At 40.9% G+C, this 24145-nt stretch overlaps 5 pseudogenes across 4 annotated transcripts in view; 3 read left to right on the top strand and 2 right to left on the bottom strand.

Moving 5' to 3' along the window:
• The window catches only part of LOC100403415 (ATP-dependent RNA helicase DDX18 pseudogene), a 365505-nt pseudogene that overhangs the window by 217370 nt on the left and 123990 nt on the right, over positions 1-24145 (top strand). The window lies entirely within an intron of this gene.
• The window catches only part of LOC144581236 (biogenesis of lysosome-related organelles complex 1 subunit 5 pseudogene), a 340887-nt pseudogene that overhangs the window by 217370 nt on the left and 99372 nt on the right, over positions 1-24145 (top strand). The gene's annotated exons all lie outside the window — the stretch shown is intronic.
• Positions 1-24145, top strand: part of LOC100409123 (spindlin interactor and repressor of chromatin-binding protein-like) — a 339975-nt pseudogene that overhangs the window by 216458 nt on the left and 99372 nt on the right. The gene's annotated exons all lie outside the window — the stretch shown is intronic.
• LOC144581235 (alanyl-tRNA editing protein Aarsd1 pseudogene) lies at positions 1564-9344 on the bottom strand (annotated as a pseudogene). Its single transcript, XR_013531809.1, has one exon. The product of XR_013531809.1 is annotated as an alanyl-tRNA editing protein Aarsd1 pseudogene (transcript).
• On the bottom strand, positions 12518-13635 carry LOC118150479 (protein shisa-5 pseudogene; annotated as a pseudogene).

The raw sequence follows: 24145 nt of genomic DNA, 5'->3' as shown, positions 1-24145 counted from the left end.
AATTATGTCCTGTGAATTCCTTTAGGCCCTGTTCACTTTTCTCCATTTTTTTCTTTTTCTGACTCAATGATTTTAAATGACCTATGTTGAAACTCACTGATTCTTTCTTCTGCCTGTTTGAGTCTGCTGACAAATACCTCTATTGAATTTTTCAATTTTATTGTATTTTTCAGCTTCAGAATTTTTAAATTTAGTTTCTACCTTTTTCTTTATATTCTCATTTTGTTCATAAAATGTTTTCCAGGCTTCCTTTAGTTCTTTGTTTTTATTTTCCTTTGGCTTTTAGAACATATATAAGACAGATGTTTTAAAGTTTCTGTCTAATAAGTCTGGTGCATGTGTTTCATCAGTGACTGTGTAGAAATTTAATTGATTCACTTGAATAGCCACCTTCCCCTATTTCTTTATATTCTTTGTGATCTTTTATTGAAAACTGAACATTAAAAATAAAATTTTGATTTGCAGTAGCTCTGAATGTCTCTTAAAAAAAAGAAAAAGAAATACAGCTATCCTAGTCTTTGAAGACTGCTATGAAGGCCTTTACTAACTAGGGGGTTGTTGAGCTTTGAGATGAGTCAGGAGTCAAGGCTTAAGGGCTTCCCTGGTCTTTTGTGGGTATGAATTCTGTCTTGCCTTCTGCATGTGGGCTCTTTCCTCCCAATTACATGAGATTATTAATATTTAAAACAGTGTAACCCCAGGTTCTTCTCTGAGCCTTTCTGGCTTGCAGAAACCCTACAGGCCAGAAGAGAGTGGGTGCCAATATTCAACATTCTTAAAGAAAAATATTTTTGCTCCAGAATTTCATATCCAGCCAAACTAAGTTTCATAAGTGAAGGATAAATAAAATCCTTTCCAGACAAGCAAATGCTGAGGGATTTTGTCATCACCAGGCCCGCCTTACAAAAGCTGAAGTAAGCAGTAAATATGGAAAGGAAAAATTGGTACCAGCCACTGCAAAAACACACCAAAATACAAATACCAATGACACTATGAAGAAACAGCATCAACTAATCTGCAAAATAATCAGCTAGCATCAGGGTGAAATGATCAAATTCACACATAACAATATTAACCTTGAGTGTAAATGAGTTAAATGCCCCAGTTAAAAGACACTGACTGGCAAGTTGGATAAAGAGTCAAGAAGCATTGGTGTGCTGTATTCAGAACACCCATCTCACATGCAAAGATACACAGGCTCAAAATAAAGGGATAGAGGAATATTTACCTGGCAAATGGAAAGGGAAAGAAAAAAGCAGGTGTTGCAATCCTAGTCTCTGATAAAACAGACTTTCAACCAACAAAGATCAAAAATGACAAAGAAGAACATTACATAATGGTAAAGGGATTGATGCAACAAGAAGTTAACTATCCTAACTACATAGGCACCCAATACAGGAGCACCCAGATTCGTAAAACAAACTCTTAGAGACCTACAAAGAGACCTAGACTCCCATATAATAATAGTGGGAGACTTTAACACCCCACTGTCAATATTAGAAAGATCAACAAGACAGAAAATTAACAAAGATATTAAGAACTTGAACTCATCTCTGGACCAAATGGACCTAATAGATATCTACAGAACTCTCCACCCCAAATTAACAGAATATACATTCTTCTCAGCACCACATAGTACTTGTTCTGAAATCAACCACATAATTGGAAATAAAGCACTCTTCAGCAAATGCAAAAGAATGGAAACCGTCACATTCTCTCAGACCACAGTGCAATCAAATTAGAACTCAGGATTAAGAAACACTCAAAATTGCACAACTACATGGAAACTGAACAACCTATTTCTGAATGACTACTGGGTAAATAACAAAATTAAGGCAGAAATAATAAAGTTCTTCAAAACCAGTGAGAACAAAGGGACAACATACCAGAATCTCTGGGACACAGCTAAAGCAGTATGTAGGAAAACCAAAAAGACCTAAAATTGACACCCTAACATCACAAATAAAAGAAGTAGAAAAGCAAGAGCAAATTCAAAAGCTGGCAGAAAACAAGAAATAACTAAGATTAAAGCAGAAATGATAAAGATAGAGACATGAAAAGCAATCCTTCAAAAAAATCAATGAATCCAGGAGGTGAATTTTTGAAAAGATCAACAAAATAGACCATTAACCAGACTAATAAGGAAGAAAGAAAGAAGAATCAAATAGACACAATAAAAAATGGTAAAAGGGCTATAACCATGATCTCACAGAAATACAAACTATTGTCAGATAATACTAGAAACATCTCTATGTAAATAAACTAGAAAATCTGGAAGAAATGGATAAATTTCTGGACACAAACACCCGCCTAAGACTAAATCAGAAAGAAGTCAAATCCCTGAATAGACCAGTAACAATCTCTGAAATTGAGGCAGTGATTGATAGCCTACAAACCAAAAAAAGCCCAGGACCAGATGGATTTACAGCTGAATTCTACCAGAGATACAAAGAGGAGCTGGTTCCATTATCTCTGAAATTATTCCAAACAACAGAAAGAGAGACTCCTTTTTAATTCATTTTATGAGGCCAGCATCATCCTGACACCAAAACCTGGCAGAGATGCAACAAACACAGAAAGTTTCAGACCAATGTCACTGGTGAACATCAATGCAAAAATCCTCAAAATACAGGCAAATCAAATCCAGCAGCACATCAAAATGCTTATCCACCACAATCAAGTCAGCTTCATCCCTAAGATGCAAGGCTGGTTCAACATACACAAATCAATAAACAGCATTCATCACATAAACAGAACCAAAGACAAAAACCACATGATTATCTCAATAGATGAAGAAAAGGCCTTCAGTAATATTCATCACTCCTTCATGCTAAAAACTCTCAATAAACTAGGTATTCATGGAGCATATTTCAAAATAATAAGAGCTATTTATGAAAAACCCATAGCCATTATCATAATGAATGGGTAAAAGCTGGAAGCATTCCCTTTGAAAACCAGCACAAACAAGCATGCCCTCTCTCACCACTCCTATTCAACACAGTGTTGGAAGTTCTGGCCAGAGCAATCAGGCAAGACAAAGAAATAAAGGGTATTCAGATAGGAAGAGAAGAAGTCAAATTGTCTGTGTTTGCAGACATGATTGTATATTTAGAAAACTTCATCAGCTCAGCCCAAAATCTCCTTAAGCTGATAAGCAACTTCAGCAAACTCTCAGGATACAAAATGAATATGCAAAAAAATCACAAACATTCCTATACACCAATATTTGACAAGCAGAGAGCCAAATCATGAGTGAACTCTCATTCACAATTGCTACAAAGAAAATAAAATACTTAGGAGTACAGCTTACAAGGAATATGAAGGACCTCCTCAAGGAGAACTACAAACTATTGCTCAAGGAAATAAGAGAAGACACAAATTTAAAAATTCCATAGTCATGGATAGGAAGAATCAATATCATGAAAATGGCCATACTACCCAAAAGCAATTTATTGATGTAATACTATTCCCATCAAGATACCATTGAGTTTCTTCATAGAACTAGAAAAAACTACTTTAAATTTCATATGGAACCAAAAAAGGACCTGTAGAGCCAAAATAATCCTAAGCAAAAAGAACAAAACCAGAGACATCATACGACCTGACTTTAAACTATAAGCCTACAGTAACCAAAAGAGCATGGTACTGATACCAAAACAGACATATAGACCAATGGAATGGAACAGAGGTCTCAGAAATAATGCCACACATCTACAACCATCTGATCTTTTTTTTTTTCTTTTTTCTTTTTTTATTTTTTATTTTTTATTGGATTTTAGGTTTTGGGGTACATGAGCAGAGCATGCAAGACAGTTGCATAGGAACACACATGGCAGTGTGCTTTTCTTTCCTTCTCCCCTTCACCCACATTTGGCATTTCTCCCCAGGCTATCCCTCCCCACCTCCCCCTCCCACTGGCCCTCTCCTTTTCCCCCCAATAGACCCCAGTGTTTAGTACTCCCCTTTCTGTGTCCATGTGTTCTCATTTTTCATCACCCGCCTATGAGTGAGAATATGTGGTGTTTCATTTTCTGTTCTTGTGTCAGTTTGCTGAGGATGATGTTCTCCAGATTCATCCATGTCCCTACAAACGACACGAACTCATCATTTCTGATTGCTGCATAATATTCCATGGTGTATATGTGCCACATTTTTCCAATCCAGTCTATCATCAATGGGCATTTGGGTTGATTCCAGGTCTTTGCTATTGTAAACAGTGCTGCAATGAACATTTGTGTACATGTGTCCTTATAGTAGAACGATTTATAGTCTTTTGGATATATACCCAGTAATGGGATTGCTGGGTCAAATGGAATTTCTATTTCTAAGGCCTTGAGGAATCGCCACACTGTCTTCCACAATGGTTGAACTAATTTACACTCCCACCAACAGTGTAAAAGTGTTCCTTTTTCTCCACATCCTCTCCAGCATCTGTTGTCTCCAGATTTTTTAATGATCGCCATTCTAACTGGCGTGAGATGGTATCTCAATGTGGTTTTGATTTGCATCTCTCTGATGACCAGTGACGATGAGCATTTTTTCATATGATTGTTGGCCTCATATATGTCTTCTTTCGTAAAGTGTCTGTTCATATCCTTTGCCCACTTTTGAATGGGCTTGTTTGTTTGTTTCCTGTAAATCCGTTTGAGTTCTTTGTAAATTCTGGATATCAGCCCTTTGTCAGATGGGTAAACTGCAAAAATTTTTTCCCATTCTGTTGGTTGCCGATCCACTCTAGTGACTGTTTCTTTTGCCGTGCAGAAGCTGTGGAGTTTGATTAGGTCCCATTTGTCTATTTTGGCTTTTGTTGCCAATGCTTTTGGTGTTTTGTTCATGAAGTCCTTGCCTACTCCTATGTCCTGGATAGTTTTGCCTAGATTTCCTTCTAGGGTTTTTATCGTGCCAGGTCTTATGTTTAAGTTTTTAATCCATCTGGAGTTAGTTTTGGTGTAAGGTGTCAGGAAGGGGTCCAGTTTCTGCTTTCTGCACATGGCTAGCCAGTTTTCCCAACACCATTTGTTAAACAGGGAATCCTTTCCCCATTGCTTGTTTTTGTCAGGTTTATCAAAGATTGTATAGTTGTAGATATGTTGTGTTGCCTCCGGTGCCTCTGTTTTGTTCCATTGGTCTATATCTCTGTTTTGGTACCAGTACCATGCTGTTTTGATTACTGTAGCCTTGTAGTATAGTTTGAAATCCAGTAGTGTGATGCCCCTCGCTGTGTTCTTTTTGCTTAGAATTGACTTGGCTATGCGGGCTCTCTTTTCGTTCCATATGAAGTTCATGGTGGTTTTTTCCAGTTCTGTGAAGAAAGTCAATGGTAGCTTGATGGGGATAGCGTTGATTCTGTAAATTACTTTGGGCAGTATAGCCATTTTTATGATGTTAATTCTTCCTAACCATGAACATGGAATGTTTCTCCATCTGTTTGTGTCCTCTCTGATTTCATTGAGCAGTGGTTTGTAGTTCTCCTTGAAGAGGTCCCTTACATTCCTTGTGAGTTGTATTCCAAGGTATTTTATTCATTTTGTAGCAATTGTGAATGGCAGTTCATTCTTGATTTGGCTTTCTTTAAGTCTGTTATTGGTGTAGACGAATGCTTGTGATTTTTGCACATTGATTTTATATCCTGAGACTTTGCTGAAGTTGCTTATCAGTTTCCAACCATCTGATCTTTGACAAACCTGACAAAAACAAGCAATGAGGAAAGAATTCCCTATTTAATAACGTGTGCTGGGAAAACTGGCTAGCCATATGCAGAAAACAGAAACTGTACACCTGCCTTATACCTTATACAAAAATTAACTCAAGATGGATTAAAGACTTAAATGTAAGACCTAAAATTATGAAAACCTTAGAAGAAAACCTAGTAGGACATAGGCATGAACAAAGACTTCATGACTAAAACACTAAAAGCAATCGCAATAAAAGCCAAAATTGATAAATGGGATTTAAACTAAAGAGCTTCTGCACAGCAAAAGAAAATATCAGAATGAATAGGCAATATATAGAATGGGAGAAAATTTTTGTAATCTATTTGTCTAAAAGAAGTCTAATATCCAGAATCTACAAAAAACAAACAAATTTCCAGAAAAAAAAAAAAAAAAACAGCCCCATGAAATAGTGGGTGAAGGATATGAGCAGATACTTTTCAGAAGACATTTATGTGGCCATCAAACATATGGGGAAAAAAAAAAGCTCATCATCACTGGTTATTAGAGAAATGGAAATCAAAACTACAATGAGATACCATCTCATGCCCATTAGAAATGAGGTCATTAAAAAGTCAGGAAACAACAGATGCTGGCAAGGATGCAGAGAAATAGGAATGCTTTTACACTGCTGGTGGGAGTGTAAACTAATCAACCATTGTGGAAGACAGTATGGTGATTCCTCAAGGACCTAGAACCAGAAATACCATTTGACTCAGCAATCCCTTTGCTGGGTATATACCCAAAGGAATGCAAATCATTCTACTATAAAGACACATGCATACGTAAGTTTATTGCAGCACAATTTACAATAGCAAAGACTTGGAAACAATGCAAATGCCCATCAGTGATAGACAGGATAAAGAAAATGTGGTACATATACACCATGGAATGCTTTGCAGTCATAAAAATGGATAATTTTATGTTCTTTCTTGGGACATGGATGAAATTGGAAACCATCATTCTCAGCAGACTAACACAGGAACAGAAAACCAAACACCACATGTTTTCACTCATAAGTGGGAGTTGAACAATGAGAACACATGGACACAGGGAGGGAAACATCACATACCAGGGCCTGTTGGTGGGTGGGGGAAAAGGGAAGGGAGAGCATTAGGACAAATACCTGATGCATGTGGGGCTTAAAACCTAGATGATGGGTTGATAGGTGCAGAAAACCACCACGGCATATGTATGCCTATGTAACAAACCTGCATGTTCAGCACATGTATTCCAGAACTTAAAGTAAAATAAAAAACATATTCCCTAAAGAATTTCTTGAAATAATTATCAATCCAGTAAGAATGAGCACCCTTGGAGACCCAGATTGGGATCCCTAAGTATCTCTTCTCCCCAAAGGAATGAGGGTCTTTTCATCAAATTGCTGATATCAGGGCTAGAATTTATTTTCATATAGAATACAAGGAGAACAACTATATACCAATAATTTGGAAAATCTGGAAGAAATGAACAAATTCCTAGAAACATACAACCTACCAAGATTGAGCCAGGAAGAAATCCAAAACCTCAACAGACCAATAACAAGTAACAAGATTGAAGTCATAATAAAATGTTTTTCAGTAAAAAAAAAAAAAAAAAGAAAGAAAAGAAAAGAAAGAAAGAACAAAAGAAAGAAAAAGCCTGGGACCCTATGGCTTCATTGCTGATTGCGAAAAAGTCTGGGACCCTATGGCTTCATTGCTGAATTCCACCAAACCTTTAGAGAACTAATATCAATCCTACTCAAACTATTCTGGAAAATAAAGGAGGGAATACTTCAAAATCCATTCTATGAGGCCAGAATTACCTGATACCAAAACCAGGCAAAGACCCATTAAAAAAATTAAAAAGGCAAGCAAGAAAAATACAGGTCAATATCTCTGATGAACATTAATACAAAAATCCTCAACAAAATACTAGCAAACTGAATTCAACAATACGTTAGAAAGGTCATTCATCATGACCAAGTAAGATTTATTCCTAGATGCAGTGGTTTAACATACACAAATCAATCAATGCAATACATCAATATTACACAGTGAAGGATGAAAATTTTATGATCATTTCAATGGATGCTGAAAAAGCATTTGATAAAATTCAATACACTTTCATGATAAAAACCCTCAAAAAACTGGGGATAGGAGGAAGATACTTCAGCATAGCAAAAGACATATGCAACAGACCCACAGCTTGTATCATACCGAATGGGGACGTACTGAAAGCCTTTCCTCCAGGATCTGGAACACAACCAGGATGCCCACTGTCACTGCTGTTATTCAACATACAACCAGAAGTCCTAGTTAGAGCAGTCAGTCAAGACAAAGATGTAAATGGCTTCCAAATTGCAAAGGAAGGAGTCAAATTACCCTTGTTTGCAGATGATTAGATCTTATAGTTGAAAAACCTGAAGATGCCACTAAAAACTATTAGAATTGATAAACACATTCAGTAAAATTACAGGATAGAAAATCAACATTAAAAATCAGTAGCATTTCTTTTTTTTTGAGTCAAGCTATTTAATTTTCCAAACTACTCCTTCTGTGGTAACAGGAGGTAAGTACCCTGAGCCCTCACTCCTTAGCACTCTTTGGGCTGATGTAGTTCTGGAGAAGCACCAGCACCTCTAACTGCTGGCTCATCTTGGTGACCTTGCCCTGAAAGCAGCCTTTCTTCCCTGCTCCTTTGCCTTCTAGGACCTTATCCATCCTGGGCCCCAGGATCTCCATTGTCTCAGGTAGCCCTGCCAGTAAAAAGAGCCCAGCACCTTTCTCATCACCCATGGTTAAGAACAAGAAGGAATCCTCTGACCCGATCTCATTGCATGTGATCCTCTGCTCCACACTTAAGCAGAGTGATTCAGTGCTTTTTCAGTTCCATGACTTCTCTCCATCACTTCAGCATCTGCTTCCCAGCAAGAAATATCAGGTTGATTTTATTCCTTTTCCTTTTCTCAGTGTCTACAATCTTAATGACCAGAAGGTCATGGAGATTGCTCATGTAAATCCCACAGCACATGTTGGAATCAACAGCCTTGATGGTAACAATTCCAGTGGGCCCAGTATGATCATCTTGGCAGACCCCAGCCTCTCACCTGCTCCACCTCAGCCTCAGTTTTTGTGCTTTCATGAGCAGCTGATCTCTGATATTTTTTTTCCACTCTGCTCGGTGGCAGTTATTTTCTCTGCATTCGCAGAGGGATTTTCCAGCTCCATCACACTCTGAGATCTCCCTAACTGCCAAGATGTTGTCTTTAACTCAAACAGATGATCAGCAACTACCGTGATGAGATGCTGCCGTGAATGCTGCTGCATGTGGTCAAACCTCCACTCCAAGTCTACTCAGACCCGGACCGGCTTCCAGGATCCAGGGGTTCTGTGTGAAGTGATCAGCCTATGCCACACAGTGGGTCACTCTCAGCACAGAGATGTCATTGATTGTATCACTGTCATCAGGCTGTCTTCTGCCCTCAGGGAAAAGCAGCATGTCTTCCAGCACCATGTGAAAACTGCTCAGCACTTGTTTCTTGCCATTGCTCCCTTCCATCTGTAGCTCCATGGGACCACAGGAGACTATGGTTGTGGTGAAGTCCCAGGCATTGCTATTCTGCTGACACCAGAACACACTCATGGCCATCTCGTGGGCATCAGTAGTGTTTCCATATGCCAACAGTGAACAATCTAAAAAAGATATTAAAAAGTAATCTGATTTACAATAACCACACATAAAATTAAACACCTAGGAATTAACCAGAGAACTTAAATATCTCTAAAATGAAAACTATAAAACACTGAAGAATAAGATTGATGAGATTACCAAAAAATGGAAAAATATTCTGTTTATGTATTGCAAAAATCAATATTGTTAAAATGTCCATAATACCCAAAGCAATCTACAGATTCAGTGTAATCCCTATAAAAATACCAATGACATTCTTCACAGAAATATAATCTTAAAATTTATACCGAACCACAAAGACCCAGAATAGCCAAAACTATCCTAAGCAAAAAGAACAAAACTGGAGGAATCACATTACCTGACCTTAAATCATACTACAGAGCTATTGTAATCAAAGCAGCATGGTACTGGCATAAAAGCAGACACACAGACCAATGGAACAGTATAGACAACCCAGAAACAAATCCACACACCAACAGTGAACTCATTTTTGACAAAGGTGCCAAGAACATGCACTGAGAAAAACACAGTCTTTGTAAATACCTCACAAGCACAAGGAACCAAAGCAAAAATGGACAAATGAAATTGTGTCAATTTAAAAAGCTTCTGCACAGCAAAGGATACAATCAACCAAGTGAATAGATACCCCCAAAGAATGGGAGAAAATATTTGCAAACTACCCATCTGACAAGGGATTAATAACCAGAATTTATAAGGAGCTCAGATAACTCTATTGAAGAAAATCTAGTAATTCAAATCAAAAAATGGGCAAAATATTTGAATAGGCATTTCTCAAAAGAAGACATACATATTGCAAACAGGCATATGAAAATGTGCTCAACATCATTGATCATTAGAGAAATACAAATCAAAACTACAAGATCATCTCACCCCAGTTAAAATGGCTTGTATCCAAAAGTTAGGTAATAACGAATGCTGGCTAGGATTTGTGCACTCTTTGGTGGGAATGTAAATTAGTACAACCACAATGGAGAACAGTTTTCAGGTTCCTCAGAAAACAAAAAAAAGATTAAACTATCATATGATCCAGCAATACCACTGCTTGGTATATACCCAAAAGAAAGGAAATCCATATATCAAAGAGACATCTGCATGCCTACGTTTGTTGCAGCAGTGTTTACAATAGCTAAGATTTGGAAGCAACCTAAGTGTTCATCAACAGATGAATGGGTAAAGAACATGTGGTACTGGCCAGGCATGGTGACTCACACCTGTAATCCCAGCACTTTGGGAGGTCAAGGCAAGTGGATCACAAAGTCAAGAGATGGATTCCCATCCTGGACAACGTGGTGAAACCCCATCTCTACTAAGAATACAAAAATTAGCTGGATGTGATCGTGTGTGCCTATAGTCCCAGCTACTTAGGAGGCTGAGGCAGGAGAATCACTTGAACCCGGGAGGCAGAGGTTGCAGTGAGCCAAGATCGTGCCTCTGCACTCCAGTCTGGTGACATAGCAAGACTCTGTATTGAAAAAAAAAGAAAGAAAGAAGAAAAGAAAAAGAACATGTGGTTCATATACACAATGGAGTACTACTCAGCCACAAAAAAAGAATGAGATCTGGTCATTCACAACATGTTCATTATGTTAAGTGAAATAAGCCAGGCACAGAAAGACAAGCATTTCATGTTCTCATTTATTTGTGGGATCTAAAAATCAAAGCAGTTGAACTCATGGAGATAAAAAGTAGAAGAATGGTTACCAGAGGCTGGGAAGGGTAGCGGGGACATGTGGGGGACATGGGAATGTTTTATGGGTACAGGTTATAATTAGAAAGGATGAATAAGAACTACCATTTGATAGCACATCAGGATGACTATAGTCAATAATAATTGTACATGTTAAAGCAACTTAAAGAGTGTAATTGGGGCTGGACATGGTGGCTCACACCTGTAATCCCAGCACTTTGGGTGGCTGGTGGATCACCTGAGGTCAGGAGTTCGAGACCAGCCTGGCCAACATGGCAAAACCCCATCTCTACTAAAAAAAAAAAAAAAATTAGCTGGGCATGGTGGTGCCTGCCTGTAATCCTAGCTACTGGAGGGCTGAGACAGAGGATCACTGAACCTAGGAGGTAGAGGTTTCAGTGAGCTGAAATCGTGCCACTGCACTCCAGCCTGGGCAACGAGCAAGACTCTGTCTAAAAAAAAAGTTGTAATTGAATTGTTTGTAACTCAAAGGATAAATGCTTGAGGGGATGGATATTTTATTCTCCATGATGGGCTTATTTCACAATGCCTGCCTGTATCACATCTCATGTATTCAATAAATACATACCTCTACCATGTGCCCACAAAATTCTTTTTCCAAATGATTGCATTTATTATAAACAAGTGTGCAGACCCTAGACTCTTAGAAACACAAGAGATATGAAGCTAAGACAGGTCTGGTGAAACAGTAACAGAAGGATGGGGAACACTGAGGTATTAATGTCTGGACCACAGCTACCATCCAGGGCCCCACACCCCATCTTTGGTCCAGATGGCCTCTTGGCCCAGGTGTCCCTACTGCCAGAACACACTGGACTGGGGTATAGGAGTTTCATATTCCATGAGGCTAGTATCAGGGAAAGTAGGGTCTCACAGTTGTCAGATTATCCCTCTCCTCTGGGCCAATTTACTGATGTTTCAGTCTCACATCAACTATCACATTTTAAAACAGAAAACAGGCAAAATATTTAGTTAAAATAAAATGAAAACACTGCAGTGAATAGACTTGAGTGTTCTGGTGGATAGGCCATCGTGATTACCTGTGGGAAGAGCAGGCCAGAAAGGGCAGAAGAGCTCCCTATGGGCAGCTAGGCTGTGTGTGGATGTGGCCCTCCAGGTGGTCCCGCGGAGGATACAGGGACAGGGACAGTCCAGGCAGACAACTATCAAGCGAGTAGGTGTCTGCCTGAGGTGTTCTGGCATCAGAAGGCTGCCTGACCCCCAATGGGCATGACACAGGCTCCAGGGAGCAATGGTACCTCAGCCCAAAGGACAAAAGCCCAACTTGATCAGATGCCAAACTTCACCTGCATCAGGTCCCTGCCTCTGCAAAGGGTACACCCAGCTCTGGGGACAAGCCATGGCATTGAGCAGCAGCTGGTTATGCTGCAGAAACCGGGTCACACCTGCATCATACTCACTGAAAGCTGCACCATCCTGGTGTGATAGGTCACACTTGGTGACCCTAGGGTAGGCTGGAAAAGAACTCCAGAAATGCCTTGGAGAGACCCCCACCTCTCAGGGGCCACCTTGCAGGGTGCTTTCCCCTCGCCCTATTCTTTGAGTTCGGGTTGACATTTTAGGAAGCATAATTTCAGGTGAGGAAGAGAACAAAGTCTGGTCCCAGCCCACTCCGGCAAGGATCATTCCCCATCTCGTCAGCATCAGAGGAAGCCACATATATAGGCAGGACACACACAGCACACACGGGGTGTAAGGAACTGTGCCTGCATACCACTCACACACACAGAACATAACTGAGTAGCAGAAGAGATGATGTGGCATGCTCAGGGGGACACCTTTGGGGCATTTATATAGGCTTGGTTGTGAAGAGGCTGACTAGCAGGGTAGGGCACGGCTGCTCCTCCAGCCAGGGTCTTGTGGTAGACCGGCGGTCCCATGGACTGGACCAGGTAAAGTGGTGGGTACTGCATTGGATAGGGTGCTGCTGGCATCCCTGGCTGGGGGGAATGTGGTGGTAGCTCTTGTAGCTCAGTCAAGGGTAGCTGGGCAGCACACTTGGAAACTGAGTGTAAGGGGCGTGCACCACAGTGGTGAATGTGATGGTGGTAACAACCTGATGTGGTTGGCAGCACATCTCGTACAGGCAGCAGCAGGAGCAGGTGAAGCAGATGAAGATAGTGATGACAGACAGCACAAAGATGGTGAGACCGATGGCCACAGTTGCTCCGAATCCCATGTTAGCTTCTGCCTTCACCCAGGGACTTTCTGTACCCCTGGATTTCCCCTCTTTCCATCATGATCCACTCAGTTTCAATTTTCTTCCCTTTTGGAGAAGAGGAAAGAAAATCTCCCACATTTAAAAAAAATAATAATACAAGGAAAGTATCAGGCAGGGCACAGTGGCTCATGCCTATAATCTCAGCATTTTGGGAGACCTAGGTGGGTGGATCACTTGAGGTCAAGAGTTTGAGACCAGTCTGGCCAACATGGAGAATCCCCATCACTACCTAAAATACAAAAATTAGCCAGGCATGGTGGTGGTCACCTGTAATCCCAGCTACTAGGGAGGCTTAGGCAGGAGAATTGCTTGAATCCTGGAGGCGGAAGTTGTAGTGAGCCAAGATCCACCACTGCACTCCAGCCTGGACAACAGAGTAAGACTCCATCTCAAAACAAAACAACACAAAAAAAGTAGCAAAGACCATTGGATCATGCCAAAGAGACTCAGAAGTCAATTTGATAAAAATCTCATGGGACAAATATGGGGCAATCTGAGCATCAATAAAAATCACAACTGCAATGAACTGTAAGCATAAAATATGTCTCACACAAAGATTTCATATTGATATTTGCAAAAAAAGTAATGTTCCTGTTAGTTAAATTGTGTTTCCCAGTGAAGCTTGGCTCAGTGGCACATGCCTGTAGTCCCAGCTACTCAGAAGGCTGAAGCAGGAGGATAGCTAAAGTCCAAAGGTTCAAGGCTGTAGTGAGTTATAATCATGCCTGTGAATAGCCACTACACACTAACCTGAGCAACACAGTGAAACTGTCTCCAAAAGAGTCCATATGTTGTAGTCCTAACTCTCAGAATCTGAAGTGACAATATTTAAAAGTTAAAAATTTTGAAATGGTAATTAAAATAAAATGAGATGCATGTTAGTAGAAGCCTTTATTCGTTTGAAGTGACTATTGGTAGAAATATGAACATTAAAATGATTTTAGTGAAGGCTCAGAAAGAAAAGAACTGTAAAGAGAGAAGGCTTCTGTCATCTTATGGAATACATATATCATCATGAATACCATATGGTAAAAATACAAATGTATAAGTTTCTTCTGGTGTGGTCTGAAATAGAAATGAGGAACATGTTATTGGAAACAGGAAGAAAGGTTATTCTTGTAATAAAGCAGCAAAGAACTTGGACAAATTGTGTTCCAGTGTTTTGGAAAGTAGAATTTGTAAGTGATGAATGGATATTTAGCTGAGGAGATTTTTAAGCCAAGTGTCAAAGACCTGACCTGGCTTCTTTTTCTTGCTTTATAGTAAAATGTGAGAAAAGAGTTAATTCGAGGAAGGAATTGTTAAGTAAAAAGGAACCAAACTTGATTTGGGAATGAATACTGCTAGCTTGGACTGAAGGGGACAGATATAAGATAAAATGAAGGAAGGCTGATGGACTTTTGGAATTCTACAGAATGGGCTAGTAAAGCTATCCAGCTGTAAATGTGTTATCCTTCAAGAAAAGAGAAGAATAACCCAAAGGTCGATCAGATGTCAGCAGGGCTGTCACTTCCACCTTCATCCCAGAGGCACAGGCCCAGGGAAAATGAGGCTGTATGCTCCAGATTTTATCTAGCCAGGCATCTGCTTGTGAGTGCCAGAGGGTGTGGGTCTGTTTTCTAGGCTGATGTGGGTAGCCACCTGGACTCAGAGGACAGAATACTGAGCCAAAGAAATTTATTCTTGAGTGTTAAAATCTAATGGAATTTTCCCTGTTCAGGTTTGAATTTGCTTGCAATCTATGATCCTTTTTTTTTCTCATTTTTTCTTTTTGAAATAGGGATTTCTATCCTATGCCTTTTCTACTATTGTATTTTTAAAGCTGATAACTTGTCCGGTTTTACAGGTTTTCAGATGGAGAGGAATTTTGCCTCAGGATGAATCATACCTCGAGTCACTCATACCTGATTTCGATGACATTTGTATAATATTTTGGGCTGGATTGTGGGGTGCTGCTTTAAGAATACAGAAGTGTCTTTTGAATTGAGTAATATGTAGGTGCTGGTAGAGTTTTGAGGAACAGAGGGAAGATAGTGTGAAGGCACAGGGTGAAGATGGCCATCTATAAGCCTGAAAATTCTTCCCTGGTGGCCCCTCAGGAGGAACTAACTCTGCTGACAACTTGATTTCAGGCTTCTAGCCTCCATAACTGTGAGAAAATAAATTTCTGTTGTTTAAAGCTAACCCACCTATGGTACTTTGTTATGACAGCCCTCACAAATTAATAAATTTCCTTTGGAAGATGATAGACAACAAACATTGTTTGAAAAGCTTATTTTAGAAAAGGCAAAGAGTGAAACATTTATTTTGACTTCCTATACAAACCGTACCTCAAGTTAAACAAACATCTGTACTTTTAAAGTTTTTTATGGATGGGGTCTCAGTGTGTAACCTAGGCTGGAATGCAGTGACAGTTCACAGGTGTGATCATAGCACACTGCAGCCTTGAATTCCTGGTGTAAAGCCATTTGTTTGCCTTTGCTTCCTCAGTAGCTTGGACTAGAGGTGTGTGTCACCATGCCTAGCTTATAGTCTCTCTTTGTAAGAAACATAGAGCCAGGGGAACATGTTAAATGACATTATTAAAACTCAATCAGCAAAATCCAGACTCTGGAAAAGTCTATATAATAGTGGACCATATTTCTTCAACAAATAATTTGCAAAGAATGAATAAAAAAGAGAATGAGGGGGAACTTAGAGAGTTAAAGAGATTTAAGACACAACAAACTGCAAAACAAATATGTGTAAGATGCTTTGGGTACTGCCTGTGTGCATGTCAAATCATGTCTTCTCTTAATCCAGTCACTGCTGTGGTGACCAGTTCTAGGCAAGCATAATCTGACAGGGCCTTGCATTGGCCCAATGCAGTGTGTATATCTTGCTTCTTGCACAGGGGCTTCTCTGATGGCAAATCATGGGACAAATTACAGACCACTGGACAGTCAGGCATGTGCAAATGGGATGTGTGGCAGAATTAAGTCACGTGGGATTATCTTGACTAATAAGGGAATGGAAGATATTGGCTAAATCCTGCCCTCTTATGTCCTTCAACTAGACAGTTCTGAGATACATTTCATAAAGCAACTCAGAGGGCCCCCCCAGATCATACATGTTATTAGTTGCATGCCAACTTAAATATGGAATTATTCCTTGTACTGGCTTTCCTTCCTTTTGAAAATACTACTATATACTTTATTTCTACTCTTGGGATCAGCTCTCAAATAAATTGCCCCATAGAGCTTTTGTCTGTTTGGGGTAGTGTTTGTTTTTTGTTTTGAGATGGAATTTCACTCTTGTTGTTCAGGCTGGAGTACAATGGTGTAATCTCAGCTCACTGCAAACTTCATCTCCTGAGTTCAAGCAATTCTCCTGCCTCAGCCTCCTGAGTAGCTGGGATTATAGGCATATGCCACCACACCCAGCTAGTTTTGTATTTTTAGTAGAGATGGTGTTTCTTCATGTTGTTCAGGCTGGTTTTGAACTCCTGACCTCAGGTGATCTGCCCACCTCAGCCTCCCAAAGTGCTGGGATTACAGGAGTAAGCCACTGTTCCATGCCAAGGTGGTGTTTTAAAATGTAGCTTTTACTATTATTTAAGTGGATAAGATCAACAAATCAGGAAATCACTGTCATTGAAAAGACTGTTATATTCACAGGTCACAAGAAGAGGCATGCCACACCATTGGGGGTCACTGGAGAAAGCACCAGGGTCAGTCAGGAGGCAGAGGGCAAGGGGAGAGTGTGAGTAAAAGGCTTTATTGTGGTTTCCAAGGGAAGCAATGGTCAAGTCAGAGTAAGGAGGTTTAGAATTAGCTAGTTTGAATAATTTTAGCAGGCTCTATGGCTAAGGGGCTTTTCCTAGTTGTCTGATATCCAAACCTGGGGTGATTGGGGCATGTAAATAGTGACCCTGTGCCTGAAATGCCAATAAAGAAGGTGATTGAAGATATGGACTCTGGAGTGGTTGGTTTGCATATGAAAGACACTTTGATAATCCAATTGTTTACTATCTCTAGAAATTGGCTAACCCTGAAAGGAGCAATCCCTCCAAGGTCAGCACAGCCTCAAGATGTCAAAGCATCAGAATATAGAAAATTAAAGATGTGATTAATGCAATTAAATATAATTGGCTCTCTGATACTTTGATATTAAAAACATACTGGGATGATAATAGAGAAGACTATATAGTAGAACATATGTTTTCCCAGATAGCATAGAAAACATTTTATAATGGGACTAAAAAAAGAGGAATGCAAGTAGAAGTATTAAATATAAAAGTCTTTATAGGCTGGCCCATGATTAAGGTTCTCATTTATATGGCATTTGCAAAAAAAAAAAAAAAAAAAAAGAACTGAAATTTCTGAGATCTCTAACAATATCTTGTTGGAATTGTAAAATGTGTTAAAGTATATATATGTGTGTGGTATATATATATTTATATATACATATTCATGTGTATGTATATCACATATACACATATAAATATGTGTGTGACAGATATAGACACACACACACATATAAATGGTAGTTTCTTGGTGTACACCTGGGTCAAGTTGTTATATATAAAATTTTTGGTGCCAAAAAATAAGTTAGCACTTGAATATTTCCTCAGCAAGGCAGTTTACTTCTATAGCTCACAGATGGAACAATGGCAAGTGCACACCTGGACAAGGGAGGGGAAGGGCTACTTATTCCTGATGGAGGTTGCCCCTACTGCTGTGTCATTCCCCTATTGACCAGGGTTAGACAAAACTAACCCTATTGGCTATTTTAAAGGGAGCAGTGGTACAAGCCAGGGTGGTGGGTTGGGTAGTTTGGTGGGAAGGATGGTTACGGACAGGTCAGAGCAGGTAACTAGGGGTCAAAGCAGGTGAGTGGAGCAGATGACCAGTATGAGTGAGGATGGAGCAGGGACTGGGGGTACAGATGTGAACTACTGATTAGAACTGGTAGAAGAAGTTGTTTACTGAAAAGACAAGGAAGTTAAACTTTAAAATGGAGAATTAAAGAATAAGAGAGCTGAACATACTGACATGCTGATTCTTTGATGAGAAACTTGGCATTCACTGTATCTAGCAATCCTCTATCTTGAATTTTTACAGTTTTTTTTTTCCTCTTCAACCTTCCTTAACATGTCTTGGCTTAGTTGTTCTGCTATCCCTTTGACAGCATCTTTTGTGCAATTAATAAACAGTTGCTGATCATAATAGATGCAATTTATTTAATTTACATTTTTATTAATTATCTATGATAATATTGACTTAAATCCTGCAGCTATTTAATCTTGGGTTTCAAATTTGTTTGATAACTCCATGTTTGTATAAACATGGGGATTAAAGGACCCGTGTAAGGCACTTTAAAAAAAAATTCCTTTTTCTTTTTTAACATGTTGACAGAATGCTAGGGTGAAAGGGATGGCCAATTAGACTAGAGCCTGGGTGCTGCTCTAATTACTTGGCAGAGTACCCAGCAATAGTCCCCTGCAATATCACCACACATTTGCTTAGGGATGAACAAGGGTAGATTGGTTGGTAAGCTCTTGAAAAGGCTTGGTTTTAATGCACCCTGTTAAGTCTTCAAGGAATGTCAACTTTTACCCCTGCTGTGAAAGGCATGAGGTAAAGTTAACATTGGGGGCTGGAAGCCGAATGTCCCCCAGAGGCTGACCCACAGGGCTCTTAACCTCAGGGAACAACAGTGAAAGAGTCTTACTTGACTCGTCACCCTAGGCTGTGGGGTTCTGGAAGAGAGCTACCCTACGGATCATGCCCAGTCCATGAGAGGACTACCCAAGTGGAAAGGGGACAGTCTTGTCTCTGGCCTGCTTGTCAACCAAGTGTAACAGTCACACTTGTTTAGCATGTGAACAGAATATATAATCCAGTCCAGCCAAGAATTTGCATCCCGATGCCCTGTTTCAATTGCTATAGTTTGTTTAAAATTTTTAACCTCTATAACAGCTACTTTGGTTTTGTCCTTGGGTAGGTATCAAGAGAAGGTTTGGTTAGTGGAGAACTTAGAAAGAAAAGGGGGCGCAGCAGGTAAGGAGGCAATAAAGCACATTTTAAAGGATTCTATGGGGTCCTTCCCTGAGACTTCTGCTCCTATACCATAGAAATGACTTAATGAAGGGGAAGAACTCTGGGGAGCAGAGATGGTAATGTGTCTGACAATGGGGAGGGTTAACTCCTACTAAAGTAAAACAAATTTATGGCCTTAAGAGACTGAAAGTAATCTGGGTGGTCGACCCTTGCTCTTTAGTGGTCCACAGAACATTGGACCAACTATGGCATAAATCCTCTGTATGGAAGGGGCAAGTCTCACAGTTAACACTGGGATCTGCATTGAAATCTTTCCAGAGGAAATGGTCCCAATTCACTAATGTCCAATCTGAGTAGAGCCAGGTAGGATAGAGGTATTTTTCTGCAGTGGAGAGTTGTCTTTGACTTGGCAAGTCCCCACAGGGTATAACAAGGCAAGCATCAAATGTAATAGCTTGAGGCAAAACTGACTTTGTTACATTAATAACTAGATGGTCAGCAATAAAGCTAGAAAAGAAGAAAGAGTAATAGAATAGTTGAAAAAGTTAAATTTTTCTTAGTTTTAGTTTGGGAGGGTTTTTCCCTGGGACTATGGCTCATGACTCTGGGGTTGGAAGGGGGTGCCTTTTTGACTTGGATATGATGAGTCCATCCTTTTTCTGCTGTCCAGACTGCCATCTCAGTAGTTAGGAATACTGGGCAAGGTCCTTCCTAGACCCATTTGAGCTTTTTCTTTCCTCCAACGTTTGACAAGGACATGGTCCCCAGGTGATACGGTGTGCTGGAAACTCAAGGGGTGGCACCTGCACTACAAGACCTTTAGTTCTGAGGGAAGGGAAAGTGGAAGATAAATCAAGTATATAAACTGATTTTTTTTGTTTCAAATGTAGGGAGATTAGTAGTAGAATGTCTTTTCGGGAAGCAGTTCAGACTCTTAACAAGGTAAAAAGCCTTCCAACTTTCCCTAATGAAAGTGGGTGTCAGGGAGTATAATATTTTCATTTTATATCCAGTACCTGGGCTAATTTCCCAGTGACGTGCAGTAAAATGAGTCCTATCTGAATCAATAAACACTTTAGATGATCTATTGGAGGCATTGTTATATCGCACTCAGCACAGAAAGTCAACACCAGAACAAAAGTATGCCAAATTGCAGGGTTTATTGCCGGCGACCACGGAGGACTCACGTCTCTCCAACCCGTGGCCCCAAAAGAAAAGAGACAAGACCTTTTTATACCCACAAAACCACTTCGGGAGTGGAGGTAAAGAGTGGAGATGGGAATGAAAGCTGTCAATCACTTCCCAGGCTGAGACGAGGGTGAGGGGGCTCCAGACATTCCGAGGGCCAGGGGACTTTTGTCATTCCAATTGTCATTTAAGTGGTTTACAGAGGTCAAGGTAAACATTAGTTTATACATTATTTGGACAGGTGTGGGGTCCACATAATTTTAGGTTACTTGGCGCCAGGATGGAATTATCTGGGGGTGCTTACTTTGGTAAACAAAGGCCAGCAATTCTGGCAGTTACAGATAAGAGAAAGTATGCAGCTTGTCCTCTCTTTGCATTTTGCAAGGTAATCTTAGTAGTCTACAGAAGCCATGGCTAGTAGTCATTGTGAGGAGAATGGAAACAGTTTTCCCATTTTAAAATGTCATTGTACTGGTTCTAATTCTAGGCCAGCTATATCACATTCCCCCTGTTCTTATAACATAAATTAAATCTTTAATAGGTGTCCTCTTTTTGACACAGAGGCCCATAGTTGGATCTTAGAACCATTAATTTTACCGAATCTATTCTTTCCTGGATAAATTTGCAGAGCATGTTTAAAAGGCATGGTGTAAATGTTAATCTTAGGACCACTAACATCAAGGGTCCTGCTAACCCAGTGAGCAGGGATGTCAGCTAAGGGGACCAAGAGAACCGTTTTTGGTACCAATTTCCTGAGGCTTCTCTGAGGTGTTTCCTTATTTCTAAGTTTTTTCTAACCATAGCAAGACTGTCTCAGATAATTCCAGAATTATTTGCATAGAAGCAACATCGCTTACTGAGAGCCGCATACGGCCCTCCTTCCCTCAAGAACAACAAGTCTAACCCCTTTTTATTTTGCAATACCATTTTGGCTAAGGAGTCTACTTGTTCAGCTAATTTGGTGAGGGAATTTTCTAGATGGGCAATTTCTGCATCTATTTGATGTGAGAGAGTTTGGAAATTTTGGTCCCCAGTGACTAAGGCAGATATTCCTATAGCGGTGGACCCTGCTATTCCAAGTCCCACTAATAGGGGTACAATTATGGGGGCCTGTTTCTAACGTCTGTCTGTATTGGGTGTTATGAGAATTTTACCTTTTATCTGGTGTGGACCTTGGGCATAGATATAGCCTCATTGTCTGAAGCCATTTTTCGGCCACTACATTCCCACACCCCATCTCTTTCGCCTTTACCGTATTTCCCCGCCCCATCTTTTTGCCTTCATTTGTCCTAGAGTATTTGTATCTAGGCTCTCGTTTAAGAGAGTGCAGAGGTCTAGGGAGAAGGTTATGGGATCTCTGGGAATGTATTCTAGGGTTAAGTTGACAAGGGTGGTTCCAGCCCCAAGTACAGTACTAACAAATTGTCCCGTTGAGCCTTCTGTGATGACCTATTGACAATAAGTGGGCATTAAGGGGGGTGGTTACAGGAATCAAAGAGATTAGGATGACAACTGTGAACGGCGCGAAAGTCTTAGCTTTAGGGGGTCCGTTGAGGATGAAACCACTTCCCATCTTGCATCCGGGGGAGTGCAGTCTTGACGTGTGAATGGTGAATCCAGGCAGTCAGTCTGTCCACCTTGACTGCCATGGCAGTGACCAGAATCACGGTGTAGGGTCCGTTCCAGCGAGGAGTCAGGCCGGAGGCAGTGAGTCTCTTTATTAAGACCTTATTTCCCAGCTGGAAGGGCTGGAAGGGGTGTAGCGGCTGGTCAGTGAGGTTCCCTGGAGTAGGTTGAACTTCCCTGATGAGTGAATGCACCTGGGACTGAACAGACTGGAGTGCAAGGACTTAAGGAGTGTATGATTATGGACTTCAGCATGTACGGTGTCCGCAAGTTTGGGGAGTAAGGGAGGGGGCCTCCCAAACATAATTTCAAAAGGAGTAAAGCCTTTCTTATAGGGAGTACATCGGGTACGGAGGAGAACAAAAGGAAGCAGGTTGACCCAGTTTTCACCGGTCTCTAGGATAAATTTTGTTAAAGTTTCCTTTATGCTCCGGTTCATCCTTTCAACCTGCCCAGAACTCTGGGGGCGATAGGCACAGTGTAGCTTCCAGGATACGCCTAGGGCCTTGGCCAGGCCCTGAGAAACTTGTGCCGTAAAGGCGGGGCCATTATCTGATCCCAGTGTCAAGGGCAAGCCGAACCGAGGAACCAGGTCCTGTAGCAATCTCTTTGTTACTACCAGTGCAGTTTCTAACCTAGTAGGAAAAGCCTCGACCCATCCAGAGAAAGTGTCTACAAACACAAGGAGGTATTTATAACCACACGCTGGGGGCTTTATTTCAGTAAAATCTACTTCCCAGTGTTCCCCTGCACTGGCACCCCTAAGTCTTATTCCTACCTGACTAGCCCTATTGGCCCCTGGATTTACTCTGGCACACGTATCACAATGAGTAGAAGTTTCCTTAACAATCTCGTATAAATGTTGAATGTAGTATCTGGCCCTCAGCAGCTCAGTTAGTTTCATTTGCCCTAAGTGGGTAGCCTGATGTATGTCCTTAACTAGAGCCCTTCCTAGAGCCTCGGGGAGCACAATCTTTGTGTCTGGCAGAATCCACCATCCTGTGGAATCTTGCCGTCCCCCCTGTTCTTTAGCAAAGTTTTCTTCCTCAGGTGAGTACATTGGGGTAGGAGGCAGGTTTGGGGTGGGCAGAGTCACAATAAGAGTCAGAGGTTTCATTGGCCCCAAGGCTGCCTATCTGGCTTGCAGGTCAGCTGCCTTATTTCCCCTTGCCTCTGGCGAATCTCCTTTCTGGTGTCCTTTGCAGTGTATTAATGCCACTGCCTTAGGCTTCCATAGAGCTTCTAGCAAGGCTAGGATTTCTTCTTTGTTTTTGATGATTTTTCCCTCTGAGGTAAGCAGCCCTCTTTCTTTATAAATGGCTCCATGTACATGGGCTGTAGCAAAGGCATATCGAGTTTCCGTGTAGATATTGACAGTTTTTCCCTCTGCCCAGTCCAAGGCCTTTATCAGAGCTATGAATTCTGCCTTCTGGGCTGAGGTCCCATGTGGGAGAGCCTGGGCCCAGATAACCCGTTCTAGGGTGACCACAGCTGCCCTGGCATACCTGACTCCGTTGACCATGAAGCTGCTTCCATCTGTATACAGTACCTCTTCCAGGTTCTGCAGGGGGACGTCAGTGAGATCCGGTCTCGCAGCGTGGAGGACATCTATTGTCTGTTGGCAGTCATGTATGGGCTCCTCTGGCTTGCTGTCAGGTAGCAATGTGGTGGCGTTTGACATCCATTTTCTGGGGCTCCACGGAGTAGTGACTCTACCACGTGGGGAGCCACTAAGTTTAACTCCTGCCTCAAAGTCAGCTTGTCTGCCTCTTTGATTAATAGGGCTGTGGTCACCATCACTCTCAGACAAGCTGGCCGCCCAGAGGCTATGGGATCAAGTCCTTTTGAAAGATAGGTGACTGGCTGGGATTAGGGTCCCAGAGTTTGGGTGGACACCCCCTTAGCAACTCTCTGTTTTTCATGCACAAACAAC

The sequence above is a fragment of the Callithrix jacchus genome, chromosome X (genome assembly GCF_049354715.1).
Source record: "Callithrix jacchus isolate 240 chromosome X, calJac240_pri, whole genome shotgun sequence".
Taxonomy (NCBI): Eukaryota; Metazoa; Chordata; class Mammalia; order Primates; family Cebidae; genus Callithrix; species Callithrix jacchus.
Note: the sequence above shows the minus strand (reverse complement) of the source record. Positions and strands in the feature narration are given on the sequence as shown.